General features: G+C 43.1%; 1 long non-coding RNA gene across 1 annotated transcript in view; it reads left to right on the forward strand.

Moving 5' to 3' along the window:
- The first annotated feature begins 59 nt into the window (after nucleotides 1-59).
- LOC106149978 overlaps nucleotides 60-19273 on the forward strand; it is a 26316-nt gene continuing 7102 nt past the window's right edge. The window contains exons 1-2 of the long non-coding RNA XR_001236483.1: nucleotides 60-206; nucleotides 5082-5603. This is a non-coding gene — a long non-coding RNA (uncharacterized LOC106149978). The remainder of the gene's footprint in view (nucleotides 207-5081; nucleotides 5604-19273) is intronic.

Genomic DNA, 19273 nt, shown 5'->3' on the forward strand with positions numbered 1-19273 from the left:
AGAACACACACACATCTACACAGGCATCTGCACAGGCCCCACCTCCGACCCCGGCCACATCCTCTGCTCCGGCTCAGGAGGCTGAAGAACAAAACATCTGCTGAGCTCACGAGTAGGAGGCCTTTCCATTCAGAGAGCTGCCCGAATCCTTCCAAAGCGTTATGGGATCTCTTCCTGATGAGGGAAGGTACAGTCCAGTGAATGATGTAAGTTTGGGAAAGTCTTCCTCCTGTATAGCTAGAATCCCACTGCTGTCTCAGGAGGAGCGATGAGATGGAAATTCTCTGTCTTGCAAAAATCATTTCACGTATGTTTCAGTGAAGATGCTTGGTGCCCTGTCTGGGCCAGAGTGAGCGTAATTTCATAATTCTTTCACACTCTGGAAAATTATCCAGAAGTTGGATTTCAGGTACTGCATACTTACTTGTAAGCAACTTTTTTCTGTGTTAACTTCTTAACACATTGTTTTTATGTTCAAGGTACTCTGAAGTTTTGCTTTTTAAAGTAAATGGCTACTTTCCTAAGGAATTTTTAAAGCTGTACTTTAAAAATCTGTTACACCTCAGATTGTATTCAGTTTACTGGCTTCCAGTTCCAAGAAATCTTATTAAACTCTAGAAGATTTCTCCCATCTGTTATGATTTGGTTCTGGATGTCCCCCCAAAGCCTCATGCAGTCATGGGGTGGGATTTTAGAGTTCATGATTGATCCATGATCCAATGCTGGGGTTATGGGTGCGAGTGCTACACCCATCCTGGGGTGGATAGTTTGCGTATGTAAGAGAGAGTGAAGCTGCTTGCTGTCCTCCTCCCTTTTGCTCTTGCTGCTTTGCTATCTTCTGTGAACGGTTGCCCTGTGCCATGTGCCACTCTGCCTTGGAGCCAGCTGAGTATGAACTGAAACCTCCACAAACTATGAACTAAATAAACCTTTCCTTCCTTAATTTTGGGCATCAGGTGTTTTGTCCCAGCAACGAGAGAAAAATAACCAAGACACCAGGCTGACTTTCACCTTTGGGTGGCATTCAGGGTTGTTGAGCTTGTCTCTGCCTCCAGTGTCTTCTGATACACTTTCTTCTTTGTTTGATGTTGTGCTGTTGCAGATCTCTCTCCCTCTCTTTCCTGATTTTTATCCTGCTGCCTTCTGCGCAATATTTACTTATATTTATCATGATATTTTTTAAGGCACTCCTCTAATATGCTACATGCGATGGATTTTCACACACCCATTCTCTTGTTTCTAACCTTATGGCTGTAATCACATATGGGTCTCTTTTTATCATGTTCCCAAATTCCATTCCCACTCATCAATCAGACATTTCTACTGAATATCCACAGGATAGCTGAAGTGGAAAGAAGACGAAGAAAAGTTTTTGTTTGGCAAATTAAGCTCCTTTATTGTTTTCTTAAGTATATTATAAGGAAAACAATAATTCTTTTCTCTTTTTCTGTCTTTCTCAAATATCTACATCCTCTCCAACTACGTTCCTTTATATGTAGAAGAAAACATCCAATAAAAATTTTAAATGCTAACTATAGAGAACAAGTAAAATAACTAAAACTAACACACCCTCATTCTTTTCATGACTCTTCTGCATGCATTAAATATAAAATTCAATGAATGGAATGCTTGAAGTCTCTTTTAACTCTAATTTCTGGAATTCATATTTTTAACATTTATGTTTGATGTGTCTTAGATATAGAGAATGTCATCTCTATGGGCAACCTAGAAATATGTGAAGGAATTTTCATTTTCATAGTGATGGGAAGCTGATACTGGTGTTTAGTTGTTGGAGGCCAAAGAGGTTCAGTACCTTTGAAAGCATGAAATGGTACAGCACAAGGAATATTTTGTCCTGGCCAAAATCCCATCATTTTTTGAACCCTGATAAATTCATACTTAGAGGAGCAGGTTTTGGGATCAGACTTTGGCTTTGACTGGCTCTGTAGTTCTGAACACATCTTTAAGCCTCAGTTTACCTGCTTGCACAATGAGGATAACTGTTCTAAATGCAAAGGAGTAAAGCAATCAAGGCAAAAGTTCAACAAATAACAGCTATTTTTGAAGGCCCTCGAAATATAGTATTTTAACTTATCCAATGTGCTATATATCTATCATTAAAGAAGCCATTTCAGAGGTAATTTATTTTATTAATAAAAAGAACATTGTTTTTGGCTATTTTATCAAAAAAAGAAATGCTTCCCCCTCTGATCTTCCCTCCTGTCAGCCTTGGAAAACATTAAGTGCCTCTATATTTTTGATGACATGAGCTTCTTTTTTTTTTTTTTTTGGTACCAGGAATCGAACCCATGACCTCAGCCTTGCCAGGCTAGCGCTTATGCCACTGAGCTATATCAGCAGCCCACAAACTTCTTTGACTATGTTTTCTATGTGTTTCTTAAAACCATAATCATTGGCCCTTTCTGTAGTAGATGTAGTTCAGGATTTCAGAAAGTTTTTAATGAGATATGTGTTAATTTTTCCTTTGGCTAAAAATAAAAGCTCTCACACTGAGATAACCGAGTGAGCTCTTCATTACCTATGTGATCCAGCAGTTTGGTGCCTTGTCACATGGCCAGTTTGTCATTCTAAGGTGGCTTTCCCATGGAGCTTAGCAAAAACACTGAAGGAACCATCTGACTTTAACACTAGTCACATAATAGTCACTTAATTTACTGAAGATCAGTCTCCTGCCAAACAGGGGAATATTTGGTAATGTTCTCTTGGTTTAGACATCTATAACATCTACACAAACTATTTTTCCACCTTTTTCTAACTACATATAGTTCATTATGGACAATGAAAATTTTACGTGACAAATATTTGGTAAGAGATCATTGTGAAGTTAATAAAAATATTTCTAAAATGCTCTTGTCCATTGCAAAACAAAGTAAAACTGCTTTGGAGGGACACTGTTCTCTAGACATTTAACCTGAGAACTGTGATAATTCAGAAGAGCTTCTGAACATGGATGCACCCATCAAACAGATGGACGGGGCTGGCCCTAAGTTCTGAAGCTGAAAACAGAGCTCAGCTGGCGGGTTGCCCAGACCTGGGGCAGAGCCAGGACAGCTGTCCAGAGAGGCCGCCCCAGGATACAGAAGCTGTGTACAGAGGCCCCTCTCTGCCTAGCAGCTGGGCCCCTCTTCCTAGGCCCAGATGCAAGTCATCTGCTTCCATCCAGCTCTCAGATGCTCGCATTTGCAAGAGCTCCTTTTTAAGGATTCTATTCCTTCAGACTGCTGAGGTGGGATTTTTAAAGTGAATGTCTCCTCCCTTTACCAAAGGCTAAAAAGTGGGGTGAGAACACATAGTCCAGTGGGAAAAGGTGATAGTTCAAAATGTCAAGGTTTTGCTGAATGTTCTTGACAGAATAGGGTCTGCCCAGGTTGTTTTGTCCTTCTCTCTGCTATATTCTGGATGCAAACAATCCTAAGAAATAGAATCCTTTCACTTTTCTAGCATGCCTGCATTCCTGAATCACTTCTCTCAGTGAAGGAAAGTTATTCCTTCTGTCCAACCCTATCTTTCCTAAGTCCAGCAGAACAAAGAACATTCTCTTTCAGGCTTACAGAGGGCACATTTCAGAGATCTGGATCATAGTTTTGCTCAAATATGTTTTATTGGGTTCTTTCTGGAACTCAGGAGTAGACTAGACCCAAGAGTGTGTGTGTGTGCATGTGTGTGTGGTGGTGGAGGTAAAGATAAATAACTTACAGTATTATTTCTCAGCTTACTCTTTTCGAAGGATTAACAGAAGACAAGTTGGTTTCTTTAGGGCACGGCTTTTGGAGATTTTCATAAGCTGTTATAAATTGTGACTGTCCTAGAAGAGAAAGTATTATATTTCCCAGTTTCTTTGCTGGTCATAGAGAAGTTCCTTTCAGGAAAGTTGTCCTCCATTACAGCGGCTCGGTTCTGTCTTCTTCAGAGTGAACAATGAACGCACGTTTGCGCAGTGGTTGGGAGGCCGTGAGCTCGGCGTTGTTCAACTGCCTGCTAAGCTTGCGCTCCACCTTGCTTCTGATGAAGCCCGTTCACTCGTAAGGACAGGGCTCCCAAGAGGTCTCAAGTGGGATTTGGATGGTGAGGAGGGCAGAGCCTGGGGCCCTGCGATGAGGGTGTAAGTGCGGTGGGAAATGAACAATCTGGGGAGTTAGTAGGATGGGAGTTAGGGGCCCTTGAGCAACTGTATGGATTTGAGGACTAAGAAATGTGGAAATTGTTCTTAATCTGTTCTCCTGCCTAGAAGAAAAGAGGACTTCAAGTGGGGCTCTTTCTTATACCACGTACCTGGTGTAAAGCAAATACTCATAAATCACAGTGATATAACTGGTCATTAGGAGAAAGGGAGGAATGAAAAATTTTGGGGTGAGAGAATATTTAAGGTGGGTAGGAACTGTCCTAATCCATTTAGGCTGTTATAGCAAAAATAAAATAAAGGGGGTGGCTTACAAGCAACAGGTATGTATTTCTCACAGCTTTGGAGGCTGAGAAAATCAAGGTCAAGGTTCCCTGAAGATTTAGTGTTTGGGGAAGGGCTGCTTCCTGGTTTGCGCATAGCTGTCTTTTCCCTGCGTCTTCACATGGTGGACAGGGAAAGCTAGCTCTGTGAGGTACTTTTTGTAAGGTTATTGATCCCACTCATAAGAGTTCTGACCTCATGACCTAATCATCTTCCAAAAGCCCCCAACTTCTAATACCATCACCTTGGGGATTAACATTTCAATGTATGCATTGGACAACTGAGGGGCCAGACCACTCGGATCATAGCAGTTTTGGAGGAAATATGGAACAGGTGTCAGAGGCCTAGCGATTTCAAAGATTTAAGGAACACCTAAAACGGGATTCTTTAGGCCTTGCACTCTAAAATCGTAAAAAGGGCAAGCATTAAAAAGTACAAGAACGCAAAGAATCTGGAGGCTGCTCTGTGTGTGGTACAAGGGAGAAGAGGACAGTGAGCAGTGAGAGCTGAGAGGCGATTTGGGGGTGGAGGTTTGGGGTATGGTACAGCGGGGAAGTCAGACTAGAGGAAGGGAAGCTTCTGAACCCAGGAGGTTCTTGTCTCTTTTCTCCCTAAGGGAGACCCTGAGGCTCTGAGGCCGAACCATCGAAGTAGACTGCACCCCTTCGGCCACAGGGAATCGGGGACTCCCTGGGCAAAGCAGACATCGACCTCGAAGGAGTAAGTGTGCAGCGGAGCCCAGCGATAGATGAACTGGAGAGCAGCGTTCTGCAGAGACCTTCCTGTCAGTCCATTAGGGGAAGTGGGACAACTCTGCTTTCAGATCAGAAGGGGGTCGGGGGCCGTGCAGGAGCCTCAGCTCCAGGAGAGCCTCCTTTGCCGGGCTTCGAGAAAGAAAGATGAACAAACGGGGGCGAGGAAAGAAGAGGGACTACCTCAGGGAGAGGATCTGAAAGGAAGTGATTCACAAACTAGAGAAAGTGAAACTGAAGCGTAACCCCCACCCAAGCGGAAAGAGGCGAGCCTCTGGGACACAGGGAAGGCGGCGCAGCTTTCTCAGGCACCTGTCCTTGCCTCAGTCCTCCTCCGCAGCTCGCATTTCGCTCTTTAGAAACGAAGAGCAAATGAGACGATGCACGTGAGTGAGATTTAAATACTTAAAGTGTCCGCAACCACCGAGTCCATTGTTTGCTGTGTGCGTACCAAACCCATGGCTTCTGGTCTACATGGGCTCTACTCCTCTCGGTGGGGAGCAATAGCCCGCCCGTCAGGCCTTGCTCTGTTCCTCTTCTGTTCTGCAGATTCCTTACTTGTGAAAGGATGAGATGAAAATAAATTGTCATGAAGTTTCTTTTAGCGTCCTGCGGTGTTTCTAATAATAGCTGCTATCATTTATTATGTGAATAATAGTAACACACTATATTGGCATATAAAATGATAAACATGTATTAACCCAAATCCTTAAAATCTAGAAAGTGGATATTGTGATTAATTAAATGAGACTATGCCTGTTTGAGTTTTCCCACCTTTTACAGACGCTCCCCCTACGTTGATGAACCGCTACGAACCACTAGGTGGCAGCCTATTCCCATTCTCTGAGCTTGTGAAACAGGTGACCCTGAGCGCAGTCAGCTACCCAGAAGGTTGACTTAACCCAAACAGAAATAACCCAGTTTGGGAACATCTGGACCACCCCAGCTTATCTGATTTGGATCACAGAAGGTTGGATGGATTTAGAACTAAATGGGCAACTGAGATATTTCCCTTTCAATTGCTCATTTTTAGTTAAGGACGGCCAGGGTTGAAGAGGATTTCAAAAGTTTAAGGACAAAAAGACTGTCTAACTGACAGGTCTAAGTAGCATAAATTCCAGGATGGTAAAGTTTAGGATATATGTGAGAACAATAAACTGTAATATAATTGTAATATAACTGTAAAATAATTGTAATTGTAAAAATAAACTCTAATATAATTGTTTAATTATATTCAACACTGTAGTTATATTGAAAGTTTTTTTAATGGCAAAGAGGGAATAGAATCTAAGAAAATTAACATAAACTGAGTGTAGAGCTAAGAATGACTTAAATGCCAGATTTCATTTTCAAGAATTACTTGAATGTTTTGAATGGTTTTGATTATTAAATATTTATTTTCAAATAATTTTAAACTTATAAAAAAGTTGTAAGAACAGTAAAGATAACTTCTGTATATCTGTACACCTCTCACTCCAACTTTTTTTTTTGAGACAGAGTCTCCCAGTTCAGGCTGACCTTGAGCTCACTTTGTAGCCCAGGCTGGTCTTGAACTCACAATGATCCTCCTGCCTCAGCCTCCCTAGTGCTGGGATTACAGGTGTGTGCCATCATGCCTGGCTGTCACTCCAACTTATAACTGTTAAATATTTTTCTTTATTACACTTTCTTGCCTGAACTTTTGGAGATTATGCTGTAAATTTTACGCCTCTTACTATTACCGGAAACCAAGGGCAGTGATTTTTTTTTTTTTTATAACTATTGCATTATCAACAAAATTAGAAAATTTAACTTTTATCAAGATCTAATGTATAGATTGTTCAGACTTTATTATATTTATAGTAATCTGCAGGATCACACTCTGCATATAGTTTTAATTTCTCTTTTGTCTTCTTTGATCAAGAGTTTTCCCTCCTTCTTCCTTTATCTCTCATGACGTATATAGTTTTGAAGAGTATAGTGCTTCCCTTCTGTAGACTCGCTCAGTTTGCTTTGTCTGCAGTGCTTGTAATCAAGCTTGGGTAGGGGATTTTGTCAGCATTGCTGTCCGTGATGCTATGTTTTCCTGAGGGCACCACGTGAGGAAGAGCATGGGAACATAATGTGGTACTTTCCTTTTTTATTCCTATAAAGTTATAGTTTCCCTTTTCAAATTATTAAGTAGCTTAAAATACTTAAAACAATGTAAACATTCTATTCCGTATCAAACTCAACCTGCACGCACTAGTTTGGGCATTTTATTTTCTTAACAATGGAAAGGCATAAAAAATATACTGAGCTGAGTGGGATAAAATCAGAGCCATGTTTAGACAAAGCACTCTGGAAGCTGTGTGTGTGTGTGTATGTGTGTGTGTTTGTGTGTGTGTGTGTGTGATTTTACTGTCTCTAATTACTGTGCTGTCTTCCTTCATTCTCCCAGCAACTCTATACTAAAGTTCTAACTTACTGCAGGACTCTTACTTTGATCTTAACATATAACAATCTCCATAAACTGGGGGAGGGACGCTCTTATTCTGGGCTGGTGCAGCCCAGTCTCCCATCAGACTGGTTGTATTTGCTCAGTTGGGCAGGTAGCTGGTGCAAGGCACAACCAGCGGGATGATAACATCAGAGACCTGCACCTCTGTACTGGATTTGGGGAACATCAGGATCTTTGAGCGAACAAATATGTTTTTAACACTGTAAAGCTGTATTACATTAATGAGATCATATGTCTATTAAACTCTGACAACTTCTCTATCTTCTAGTTGACTCACTGGACATCCTAGCATTTAAATTTTATTGCCATCTTTCAAGGCATGCATTATAATTCCTACTACACAGCTAAACAAACTGAGATCCAGCAGTCTCACTGAAAGACCGGATTTTATTCCTTGTCTCTCTGATTCTGAAAGCTGTACCATTTTTTTCTGCTCTATATCTCCACTGATTGCAGCAATAATTTTAAGAGCAGCCCTGTCATCGTCTCATAACTGACACAATCAGTTTTTAAATATACACATATTTTCCCAGCAACCTGTAGGGAACATAAAATAAGCACCGTTTGCCTATTTGTAGATGAAGAGCTACAAATACCCACACTGCGAGTGAGAAAACCAAGCCTGTAGTCTTTCGGTCAAGAGCTCCAATTTTAGCTTCTATAGTCTTCTCTTGAGGAGAGGGGAGAGGATTCGGGGGAGCGCGGGAGAAGAGGAAGGGAACGAAAGCAGCGGTGGTGGGCATCAGGAGTGAGACCGTGAAGTCGTGACTCCTCCTCTGGCTCCCTGGATGCGAGCCGGGAGCTGTCCCACGATGCTCACTGGCTTCAGGATGCGGAACACATCTGTGCCCTTTTTAGTGCCTCTCACCAGAGCCCAGGAGGCTGGCAGGGACCCCAGAGAAGACCCACCCTTGGGGGTAGGGCAGATGTCTAGCAGCTGAGCCAGCAGGACCAGAGAGCAGGGAGGGTTGCTCCTCCAGCTCCCAGGTTTCCAGAGGCGCCTCCTTTCCTCCGTAGGGGGAGGAAAGCTTCCCCACTTGTTCCTAGGTGCTCTTAAGGGCTCAGAGGTGGCCTTTGCCTAAAAAAAAAAAGAAGGCTGAAAAAGTAACAGAATCGCAAAGTATGAAGCAAAGGCAAAACTGGGCATCTTCTCTGCTTTTTCTTATAAGGCAAGAGGCAGCTAGCGGAGAGCAGAGAATGATTTTGTCGATGCTTGCAGAAGAGGGCAAAGGTTGAAAGTCACAGAGAAAGTTCACTGCAGGTAAAGAAAGTGATCCCCAACTTATCTCTATAGGTCCTCGGTCTGGTCTCCTCAGAAGTCATTTGAGTGTCACTGACTTAGGCCTGACATGGAGAAAGATCTCCGTGGAACTTTGAGGTGTTCTGTCACCTCACAGGGTAGAGGAAGCCTGCAGGTCTGTTGAGGGCATGGAGGGAGGTAAGTAACGATGCCAGGGGAGCGCTGTGCTTCCCAGGGGGCACCGAGGACAGCCTGGGTTGTTGGATTTGAATCCCTGCCCTGTCGTTAACCAGCTCATTGAGTCTGGGCAAGCTGCACCGTCTTGAAGGCTGTCTTCTTGTCTAATGCGGGACAATAGTGCCCCTGTCAAAGTGGTGTGTGCGTGAAGCAAGGGGATGTAAAGCTTCGTGTGTCACCTTGGCCATTGTCCTTGAGCCAAGAAGCCAGCTGCTATCACACTTGTCACTAATAGTGAAAAGAGCACTGCTTGGAGTGTGAAGAAACCTGGTTTCCATTAGTTTCTTTCTGGGTGTCCAGGTCTTTCCCTGGCGAACAGTATCCTGTCTTTTCCTGCCATATGTCCTCTACACAAGGCATGCTTGTATGAGATCCAACTCCATTTCCAGTTCTGACACGAGGTCCCGCTTTGAGTAACCCACAGTACCACTTCGAGCCTCAGTGGCCTCATATAGAAATGCAGAGGATAATACCTATTTGGATTGTTGCTTAGTAACAGCATAGTGTTTAGAGCCTGATATTGGAGGATACCTTCAACACTTACTAGCTAACATGACTGTGGGCATTTCATTTAATGTCTCTGTGCCTCAGTTTCCTCAGTTGTTAAATGAGTGTTTATAATACCTTATATAGATTTAGAAAAGCTCCTTAAGCTTGATTTTCTTTTGTTTTTGTTTTTTGTTTTTCTTCCAGTACCAGGAACTGAACTCACGACCCTGTGCTTGCCAGGCAAGCGCTTTTGCCACTGAGCTAAATCCCCAGCCCCTAGAAAAGCTCCTTAAGATACTAAGTCTAAGCTGCATAGTTAACCAGAGCTCAGCACAAAGTAAGGACTCGGGAAGTCAATTACTAGCTGGTAGCTTTTCTATATGAATGAAATCACTTAATGTGCATATTTTAATCACAATTCTTCTGCCTTAAACAGAAAAGGAGATAATGGGTGTACAGAGTTCAAATCCTTATTCTGCTTGTCCCACTAAAGTTGTCCTGATGAGAAAGTGTCGGAAAATATTTTCCTCTAGATTCAACCATAACCTTGTCTAACACCCCTTATTTCCTCCTTCAGGGTAACCGCAAGGTCCATCCATCAACTCTCAAGCTCACCTTTGTCATGCAGAGTGAACTAGCCCCTAGCTACAAATCCCTCCCTAACCTACCACACACACACACACACACACACACACACACACACACTTACACATTCTCAAAAGCAGAATTAAAGTCACACGGTCCGGCCACTGTCAGAAGCCCCTTTCCTTCCCCCTTCTCCCAAGGGAATCGTCACCTCCATTTTCACCCACTCCCCCTGAGTCCTCCAGCACAGACACACACTGGTCAAAACCCCACTTCTCCTCCCCTTCTCTATTGCCCCATAATTATATTCCCCGCCTCCCAGTGTCATGCTAATACAAGCTCCTGGCACAGCTGCCCAGATTAAATTAGAGCTCAAACCAGCAGGCCGACTAATTATATTTTCTGGGCTAGAATTGTCTTTCCCCACCTTTGGGGTACGGGGCCAATAAAGAGTAAATGAGCACTGCCAATATTTGTCGAGGATATTTGACTCTTCTTGCCTGAATGGTTTTGTTCTCTCCAACCAATCTGGGCCCCTTGAATTAGATTACACCAGAATGGGAGAAGATCCCATTCAAAGGATCCCATTTACTCAAAGGATCTCCTCAATCCCATCCATTTTCCTGTTGCTCGGCTCAGCTGGGCCTGACCACCATCGTCAAGCCACAGAAGAGAGAATGACCCGCGGCTCTCTGAAGAATGAGCTTCTCCTGACACCTTGGTTCTTCCTTCCTCCCCCAACCTTAAGGTCTTTCCTCCAAATATTCATTGCCGTATGTCCAGCAATGATTATAGCGGAATTATTTCACTTCTGTCTCCCATGAAAAACAAAGCTATTTCTTCTTAGAGAACACTTTCAAAGTCTATCTGCCAGCATTGCTTTCTTTATTCATGGATGGAACATAGTGAGTTTCAATTTGTTTATACAGAAAGTTTTCTTCACTTCTTTCCGAACGTGTACTGTACATGTACAATACACCACACAGCAAGACAGGTGCTAGGGAATGGAAAGGCGAAATTCCTTTCAAAGAGATCAGGGCCTTGTGGGTATAAATATGCGTAGAAGTACAGAGATCAGGAAGTCTGAGCAGGGTGTAGTGTAGGAGCTGGAAGAAATGTTATTGAAGAGATGACCCTGGAGTGAAATCTTGAAAAATTGTTCACAAAGCTAAATGAGGTGAGGACTGCTGGGCAGGAAGATGAACCACAGAGAGACAAGGAAGGCACAGCACTTTCATTACCTCCAAGGTGAGGGATAAGATGGGAGTAGCTGGGGAAGAGTCCTGAGAAGTAGAAGGATGTTTTATTTCTGGAGAAAAATTCATGTCTTTTTAGCTGAGAGAGAGAGAGAGAGAGAGAGAGAGGGAGAGAGAGAAAGACCCACTTCATACATGCATCAGCCAGGACTCTTTCCTTTCCTAACAGGTTTCCTCTTCACATTTTCCTGTAGGAATCTCTCCCACAAATAATCGTCCTACTCTAGTGCGACTAATTCCTTTGGAAATGTGTTTGAGGGAGAATCTAAAATTTTCCAAGCATTACATTGAAAAACTCTGGCCACAGAGTTGCTAGAAACAAAATCAAACCTCCGCTGGTATCTCCGATGTTAACCCGTGTAGTCAGCAAACTCCTCTGCCTCTCTGGCCATTTATTTGTCCATGTAGCACATATCAAGCATTGTTCCAGAGAGGACTTCATGTAAAGGAATAGGCACATGTCCTTCCTTTGAGGAACTCAGTCTGGGTGCGTAGATGATTAAAAAATGGGAGCAAAGTGACCAGAGAGGAGGAGCACTGTATTTATTTTTTGGGCTTCCCTAACAGAGCATGGAGTATGGAGGAACTGTCCCCTGAATACCCTTCCTCTTGAAGGTTACAGAGAAACTCCTTGCCCTTTCTAGCTTCTGGAGGTTTGCTAGCAATGTTGGCGTTCTTTGGCTGGTAAATACATTGCTGGAATCATCTGTCCCTAAAAAAGCATTCTTTCTCTTTGTTTTTATCTTTATACTGCTGTTTTCTTGAAAGGACACCATTCACATTGGACTAGGGCTCATCTTGCCTTAATATAACTTCATCTGAACTAATTACATCTGTGACAGCCTTGTTTTCTAATAAGGCCACATTTTAGTGTTAAGGGTTAGTACTTCAGTGTGTTTTTTGAGGAGAACAAAATTCAACTCATAGCAGATAATTAACTCTTGGTACAGCAGAAGTTGTGAGTGGTGGGACTGATTAAGTTTTAACTCCACAATAACAAATAATAATAATTAAAAGAGTGATGATATAGGGAAGATATTGCTGTGGAAGAAATGACTTGGAAAGAAGTATGAAGATATAAAACATGGGCAGGCATAAGAGATAAAAGGTAAATTCTCCACAAGGACTTCTTGCTAAGAGAAATCATGTTTCCCTGCTAAGAAGATTTTCATACAGGATGAAAACAAGGCAGAATATCCTAACTTTATATACTAGATTTTCTCCTCCACGTTTGAAGAACAGTTGTGAAATTTAATTTTCTAGTTTTTATTTAAATATAAATACCGTGATATAACTGGGAAAAAACCTCATCACCCAAGTTTCCTACTAGATCCCTAGTGCTTGGTCAGTGCATGACTATCAAGGATGCATAATAAAAATGTATGCAATGATATCAAGAGTGAGAGAATTGCTGAGATAGCTATAGTTCCATTCAATGTCTAACATAAATGTATACATTTTTGTTGCAAAGACTTCATTGAAGAGTCAGACAATTTTTCAGCATGAGAAGAGCTTGCATTCTATAGGAGAAATAAACACACAGTATTAATAGTAACGCTGCTGCATACAATAAGTGTTATGATAGAGATAAAAGACAAGTGTTTCTTTCATTAAAAAAAATAAGGACCGAGGATTGATTTAGGCTGGGAAGAAAAACCCACTGAGGAAGTGGCATAAATTTTAAAAAAGAATGTTTTTTTTCCTCTATTTTTTTATTTTAAGAAATAAAAGAAGGAAAACATATTAACAAACAGACATCCATTTACAAAATAGCATAAGAACAATACAAACAAAACAGAGTTACAGACAAAGTCATAGGAAATTAGCAATGGTTGTTGTATTACTTATTGATATCTTCAAAGTGGTTTCTCAAGAAAACAAATAGAGACATACAAGATTAATCAAACAAGCAATCATTAACCATTCCTTTCTGTAGAGCAATAGAAGACAGTAGTACAACTATGTTAGCTATATACATACTTACAAAATTTCCCCTTCAAAAAAGTATGGGTTTTTAATAGTGAAATTTGTCTAGAGATGCAGCCTAATTTAATGTGAATATACTCTGGATATGGATAACAGTTGTAAGAGATGAGGGTGGGGGTATGTGAATACCTGGGATAAGAGCATTTCTAGCTAAGAAAGGAGCAAGGGCCAATGTCCTGAGTCACGATTAGGGTTTCTGAATTTAAGGACATGTGATCCTGGAGTGGAGCGTGCAAGCCAAAAGGTGGGGAAAGAGCACATCAGAGAGATGTGAGGGTGAGAGGTCAAAAGGCACAGAGTCTCATAAGTCCTTTTAAGTACCTTTGTTTGCTACAACAAGCAGAAACACTGAAACCACACCCAAGATTTGGAGGCAGATTTATTTGATGTCAATGGGCACTGATCAGAATCACTTCCAAAATATGAGGCCCCTATCTCTGGCGCTCTCAGGCTTATATGAGATAAGCAAGCAGAAAGTAGAGAGGCAGAATGGCTTTTCCACTGGGGATTGCTCCTTACAATAGGCATCATAGTGACCAGCCGTTTCTAAGAAACAAAAGTAACAGGAACTGTAGCGGGAACTATATTACCTGGGCAACTAACAAACTGAAGTATACTGGCGTGGGCAGGGGGTATCTTGTGCTATATTTCTCCCCTCTTTTACTTTCCCCAGCAAATCTTTTCTGGGTGTGTTACATGTGATCTCTTGAGGCAAGGCCCAAATAGAAGCAGTAACATTAGGGCTGTCGGTGATCTTAGGGTGGAAAAAGTCCCCAAGACTGAAAGTTTTTCCACCCAGAGTTTGTGATTTGTTTCCCTTATTATAGGGTTTCCCCCTAAGTTGAGTCTGACAAGAGAGTGATCTAGAAGAGTGTCCAATGTGTCTTGGGTGCTCATTAAATCTTGGTCAAGTGTTTGATTGATTGATTATTCTATTCTCTTGGGGCAACCACCTCTAGAGTTTAAGGCAGAAAAACACAGCTAGCAGAGGGCTGGTTGGGACGCAAGGACTGGGGCAAGCAGAATCCAGGTCAGTTAACAAAAACCACACCTAACAGAGGGCAGGGAAGCAACAGTTAGCCAAGGAGCCTGAAAACACATAAAAATCAAGGGGAGTAAGTATGGAGCAATCCTGTGAACAAAGTCCTCAGTGTTCAGCCATGTGTGGACTGGTCAGCATCCAGAGTGACTCAGTGACTCAGTGACTCAGCTTTGAGTGCATTGTCTCTTCAGAGTGAGCCTTGGAGGAGCTGTCCAGGTGAATTTTTCAGTGGATATAAGGCTAGATTTCTGACACTTGTAGAGGGAGTTAATATATGCCTGGGTTATGTGTGTGTGAGTTAGTGGAGGACCACCTGGGTGACTTTCCTTGAAAGAGGAGCAATTGTTTCCATTTTGGCAGAGCCTGACCCTATTTCCATGTACTGAGCTGGCTAGGACCTTTCCTTATCCCTTCAGTTGGCTTTAAGCAATGCACATTTGTCCAGCGGAGGTGCTGACGGTAGTCTTTGAAGATGGCAGGCAGTGTTTCTCTGGGCTCCCAACTCCGTGTTCTCTTGTGTGAGCTGGGACAAGATGAGATGAAACGCCAATGCTGCATGCTGTCAGCCTGGATGGAGCCTCGAGATAGAGGCTGTGACTTCCTGGAGCTTGAAAGATTACACATCAGAGCTGAAGAATCCACCCCAAAACATTAGATATCATCTCAGTTGTGTTATGCAGATTATTCTTTCTGAATATTCTTCTCTCTGCATATTGCAGAGGTGATTTCAGGCCTCCTACCTAGCTCAGCTCATGGCACTCACCTACTTCCCCCAACTCTCACAGTCACTCATCCTCAAGCCACTCCCTTCTTCACAAATGAATAAAGCCCAAGTTCAGTCCTAGGCCTTTGTTCTGGATAGGCATCATTGTGGCTGGACTCAGACCCCCCTTGATTCTCCACCATTTTGGATATATTATTGTGTCTTTTTTTACACTGTGGATTGCACTGGAAGTGGTAGATTGGAATTAATTCATTACAATTACAATAACTTTTCTATGGGATTACAAATGCAATCTTCCTGGGTTGCAGTGAGGATCAAGAAGGGCTCTCTATAAGTTACAAGCTATTTTCAAAATTTTCTAGAGCCTTGTGGTCTGTATATTGTATGTAATTTTTATTTAATCTAGTTTTTGAATTACCTCTGCTACAAATGCAGGCCCATTGTTACTACCAATGATCAAGGGTAAGCCAATCATCTAAGAATTTTTTTTCTTTTTTTTGGTACTGGGAATCGAACTCAGGACCTTGTGCCTGCGGGGCAGGTGCTTGTGCCACTGAGCTATATCCCTGGCCCCTAGGGATGGTTTTTTACAGCAGGACCCTATGAAATTTTATTGTCTTCTCAGTACGGGTAGTGAATGGGAGGGTGGGGCTGGTGACAGAGATACTGAAGACTGAGCTGGCTGCAGGGGTACGGATGCCAGGACTGTATCTTAAGCTTGCAGAACAAATGGTGGGAGTAGATCTGGCTCTGATCTTCCAAGAATACCAGGTAATATTTTTTGGTTCAGTCAGTTGGATCCATGGAGGGGGCTTAGATCTCTGGCAAGCTTCCAAACAGCAGCAGGAATTAGTCTGCTATGCAGATCAGCTCTGCAGGAGAGTTTTGACCAAAATAGTTTTGTCCAAGGTGACCACAGTGCATCTAGCCTATTACACTTCATTTCTAACAGAGCTGCTTCCATCTGTAAATAGGATATACTCAGCATCTGTCAGGGAGTCCATTTTTAGCCCAGGACAGTATGTGGCACCTAGACATTTAGGTCTTGGTCTAAGGTGAGCTCATCAGATTTCTTAATCAGAACTACAATGACTACTAGGGCATAGAGACAAAAACAGGAGATAGCCCCTAGCAACCAGATCTAAGTATTTGCACAGGTAGGCTGCCAGGCACTTCCAGGGGCTGACAGTCTGAGTAAGTATCATTGTTTTTTTTATAACTTAAGGATTCAAATTTTCTAGAAGCCAGAAGCTCCAAAATATTTATGGAGTTTTTTTTGTTTGTTTTTTGTAACCAGTTTCTGCTAGATATTGCAGCAGAGCTTTTGTACCTTTCCAGCAGGCAGCTTGGAAGTGTATTAATCATGATTTTTAAAGAGGCAAGAAGTTTTTGAACCTCTGGGAGGCTGAGTTCAGGTCGGTTGCAAAGAGGGGCTGGCTGATGGGAGCCAACTGAAGGCAGAAGAAGGCATTTTTTACATCCAGACAGGTGAACCAGAAGGCTATGGGTGGCAGAAGACTGAGGCAATGTACATGGAGGGAAATCATGGTGACATTGACAGCTCAGAGATTTTGAACTGGCTTTGCAGACAGGAGATGTATTGACAGTCTATACTGTTTGCTTGGGGGACTATACTGGAGCTGGAAGTGACAGAGAAACCTCAGAGAAAATGTGCTGGCGGCTTGGCCAAATCTGTTGTTAGAGCCTCCCTGAAAATAGTGGGAGAGCTCTTAACCCCTGGTGGCAATTGAGTCCAAGTGAGCTGGCCTTTTACCTCAGGATCTTCCCGGTTGAAGGGGTTTAGAGGAGCAACTCACAAGCAGGGAAAAGCATCTTCAAAATCTAGAATAGTCCAAAAAGGGTGTAGGGACTGGGAACCTCCGAGTGGAAGGTGATGGCTGTTTTGCTGACAGCACGGAGACCTTGCCCAAGGTGATCAACTCTCTATCAGGCTGATGTGAGGCTGGAAGCCTGTTTGTGCTTCCTGTGACATCTGACAGCAGTGGGGGCAGGTCCTGGAGAGGTGGCATGGTTGACGGCCGGGCCTGGAGGCGAGTCTTTAGTTCATACCTCTGGGAGGAGAGTTTTCAGAACTTCAGGATTGTGGTTATCTGTCTCAGGCTGATGCAGGAGTCATCTTCCTCTCAGGGAACAGTTGAAGTTGAAAGTTCAGGGTTAAACAAGAGGGAGGCTGACTGGCTTAGTGCAAAGGAAACACTTGCTTTTAACTTGAAGTGGTGGTCTCTTCTCAGAAGCAGTATGGCAACTGGCTTATACAGGAATTCATGTTTTGTGAGATGTCCTCTCAGGCTGCAAGTTTGTGCCTGGCAGAAGGGGTGAGAGGCAAGAGTCCCAGTCACCTCAGTGATGGTAACTTTTTGACAGAGGGAACTTTTGAAGGCAGAGAGTGTTCCATTGTCTACCAGGAAAGTCACAGGTTTGTCCCCGACTTTTGTAATGACAGTGGGCTCTTGGGGGCCCAATGTGATAGAACTCAGTCTCTCCTATTTATTCAGGTCCAACAGGGTGCAACTCATTTGTCAGGGCTGACAGTCCAATTTTTCCTCAGTCAAAATGACATTTCTGTGTGGAATAGATTCAGAAGTAATTGCTAACAGTCATCTTGGATGGGCATTGGATGAAGACATCTGACCAGGATTACAAGTTTTTGTGTGTGTGTGGTACCGGGACTTGAACTCAGAACCTTGCACTTTCCAGGCAGGTGCTGTGTCACTGAGCTATATCCCTGGCCTGAAGCCATCTGACCAGGATAGTCGTAGCCATGAAGCAGAAGATTGGGGGTCCTCTATGGCAGAATGCAGGCAGTGGCTAGCTGGAACCAGTTCAATTGGCTGGAGATAGAGGAGTCAGGAGCAGCGGGTAAAACTGGACAGCAACTGCAGCAGCTGATGAGGATGCCAAGGTGGGACTCTCAGGAAGAATGGGCCTTATTTTCCTTTTTCCCTTTGAAATAGAGGGAACATTTTGGTTTCATTTTTAACTCCATAAAAGCCCTTCTCCTGCATTCAGGGACTGAGTTTTGACTAGTTAATTCCCATCTCTGACTTCCTATGTGTGTGTTCTGTTCCCTCGACTGATGGTGCAACAGACAAAGGGTGAACGCCTCTCAGACAGAGACCATTCAGATGCCTGCCTGGTCGTGCCCCTCATGGGAGCTTAGGCATGACTTAGCTAAGAGGATGCGAGACCTCCGTTATGCCATATGCTGGTTGCCATGGAACCACGGGTGAGGACCCAGTCAGCCACTGTGAGCAGTGCTTCCCAGTCTTGGTGCCCAGACAGAGCAGGCTGTTTCTACACTGTCTGTTCCACTCACCCAGCCACCCAGTGGGTGCTCAGAGGTTAAACGTTCCAACCCCCTTTTCCTTGAGGGTGGCTTTAACTAACAAGAGTTGAGCCAACTCTGCTCAAACTGAGCAGGACCGACAGACTGACAAACTGGGGTAACCCCAATGATCTTACTGGAATCAGGCAGGTAGGCAGACAGTCAGACAAAGAGACAGATTGCGTCCTTCTCCCTTTGGAGTCTGATGTGAATTGTTCAAGTGGAGAGCCAGGAACCCTCTTCCAGACCTCCTAGGTGATTTGCGATGTCTTGAGGGTGTGTCTTCCCACTGGGACTTGTAGAGATCCATGTTCCATCTATGTGAGGGCCGTGACCAGTGACCAAAGATGTCAGCACAGTTGGTCTTCTCTGCTGATGTACCAGATGCAACAGCAAGCAGAAACACTGAAATAACACTCAGGATTTGGAAGCAGATTTATTTTACATCAATAGGCACTGATTAGAATCATTTCCAAAATATCAGGCCCCTATCCCTGGTGCTCTAGGGCTTATATGGGATAAGCAAGCAGGAAATACAGAAGCAGAATGGCTTGTCAACTGGGGATTGGTTTATATAATGTGCATCATAGTGACCAGCTATGCATCCCAGTGACCAGCTGTTTGTAAGAGACCAGAAGTAACTTGAAGTGGAACAGGAACTACAACCTGGGC

Source organism: Chinchilla lanigera, unplaced genomic scaffold, assembly GCF_000276665.1.
Source record: "Chinchilla lanigera isolate Chin_1 unplaced genomic scaffold, ChiLan1.0 scaffold00057, whole genome shotgun sequence".
Taxonomy (NCBI): Eukaryota; Metazoa; Chordata; class Mammalia; order Rodentia; family Chinchillidae; genus Chinchilla; species Chinchilla lanigera.